Below are 2,235 nucleotides of genomic sequence, written 5' to 3' on the forward strand. Positions count from 1 at the left end.
TTTAAGAGAGAATGTGCATGTGTCCTAACACTTTGAAAGTCTGTAACAGCTGAACATCAAGAAAGGTACCTCACTCAATTGGGATGTCGTGATCACTATAGAGATCCCATTCATGCGCTTACTGGTTGTCAGGAAGTTTATCTGGAACGTTGCTATATTCAAACACATGAAATAACTTTCTTTCAAAAACTAGTTTTTGTTGAGAAAACCATGGTTGTTCTACGGGTATTGAGAAAGGGGCAATGAGTGTTGGAATTTGAGCATGCTACATCACACTCTATGAATAGTTTTCCTGATAAGATTTATGGGTGTGCTTGTCTAACAACACCTCCCTGGGAAATGTGTACTCCATAAAATAATACCATGTGAAACTACATTTGGGCTACATGGGGAATGGTCGTTTCAAGCAAGCACTCAAAACTTACCAGTGTGAACCATTTTTGCAAATCAAATTATGTGCAAATGAATAAAGAAATTTCTGAAAAGGGAAAATCAGACCACATTTCTAAAGATAAAAGTATTGTCAAGCACAGCAAGAGCCCAACGTGTCAAATTTCTTAAATCGTTTTTAAAAATTCAAAACTGATCATTTAAATCAATTCGCACCACAAGCATGGCTTGCTGACAAGGGCCAATGCTGTCAATGAGGAAACAACTTCAGAGAGAAAATTAGTGACAGATTTCAGACAACCAAGGTGATCGGATTTTAAATGCCTTCGCTACAAAACCACAAGACTGGTACCAAAAATGCGAATACGCACACGCACAAGCACACACAAGCAAAACACACACCCCAAGGGCTGGGAGAGCAGTGAAGGCACCGTTCAAGAAAACCCATGCGGTTTAGGCATTCTGCACTATGTTAAACAGCGCTACTAAGAAGCGATTCTCAAAGCATCTGAAAAACGTGCAAATTGTCTGAAAACAGTGCCTGGCAACTGAGACAGTTTGCAAGCGTGATTCAGAGGTCTGCCAAGGAAACAAAAGGAGCCCCCCTCCCCCGGGAAGCCTGCACAGGACACTGGAGGCGCGCGGACACTAGGTGTTCTAGGACAGGCGGGAAGCAGAGGGGTCTGTGCAGGAGCGGTACATACTAGGGGTCGCTCCCGGGCACGGACGGGGCCACGGAGTTTCCATTGGTGGGGGGAACCGCCCTGCTTTAGTTTCTCCAGGTATTCGGCATGCACAGGCTTGTGGCACTGGAGGACCTTGATGGCATCTTCGACTTTGAACCACTCTCGCTTCCTCCCAATGCTCACCGAATCTTCCCAATCCTCCAGAATCTCAGTGACAGTCAGGACATACACGTACGTCCTGTGCTTGCGATCTTGGTTCTGCTCGAAGACGCCCAGGAGCCGGCCTAACTTCCCCTTGACTCCAGCCTCCTCGTACACCTCTCGGACAGCCGCGCCACTCGGCTCTTCCTCGGGCTCCATGCCCCCCGCCCGGCACGATCCAGCGGTCCGGGTACCGGCTGCTACTCACTAGCAGCACCTCGTCCTCGCACTCGCTTCGGAAGCACAGGCATGCCGCCCGCTTCTTGAAGCCCTCCGGGTCATAGGTGCGCGTCTGGTTGGGTTTGCACTTCATCCTCCAGGCCGCCAGCTCCCGCGCTCCCTGCTGCTCGCGTGCCGCCGCCTCCGGACGAGGTGCTGCAGAGAGAAAGGGCCGCTACGAGGGGCGGGGTGAGAAAGAAGCCTCAGCCCGCGAGTCCCTAGCTTAAGACAAGATGAGGCGGGGGCGAGGCCGGGCGGGGGCGGAACGTCAAAGACGTCAGTCAGTCCGCCCCTCCACCGCCAGGGTCCGGAGCACGGAACTCTGCGTGGAGGAGGCGCGGTGCCGGCAGTCGCTGCCGCCGCTGCCGCCGCCGCCGCCGCCGCCACCCCCGAGAACGCAGCTCGGCACGCAGCTCCTGCGCGTGTCGCCCCCTCCTCAGACGCCCCGGAGGTGTAGAGGGAGGTGAGGTGCCTTCGCGTACGCGTGCGCGTCCCTTCCCACGTGCGCGTTCCCGCCGGAGGGCGAGGGGCGGGGGCGGGGGTCTCGCGGCTCCCGCAAGCGCGGCGCCTCGGGCCCACTGCGCAGGCGCCCCGCACGTCTCGGGCTGGGAACCTCCTTCACGCGAAGTAAATTCACCGCATTGTGACTTGAGCCAGCACTGTTTCCACGTGTGCCCAGGCGCTAAACGTGGCGTCACGGGACGTTTCCCCTCACTGCCCACCAGGTTCAGGAAACAGA

The 2,235-nt window shown here is 54.9% G+C and overlaps 1 pseudogene; it reads right to left on the reverse strand.

The window, feature by feature from the left end:
- Window positions 1-1,093: 1,093 nt before the first annotated feature.
- On the reverse strand, window positions 1,094-1,703 carry LOC123832769 (annotated as a pseudogene).
- Between the last annotated feature and the right edge of the window lie 532 nt (window positions 1,704-2,235).

Source organism: Phyllostomus hastatus, unplaced genomic scaffold (assembly GCF_019186645.2).
Source record: "Phyllostomus hastatus isolate PE091 unplaced genomic scaffold, TTU_PhHast_1.1 phas_scaffold_200, whole genome shotgun sequence".
In the NCBI taxonomy this organism is placed as follows: domain Eukaryota; kingdom Metazoa; phylum Chordata; class Mammalia; order Chiroptera; family Phyllostomidae; genus Phyllostomus; species Phyllostomus hastatus.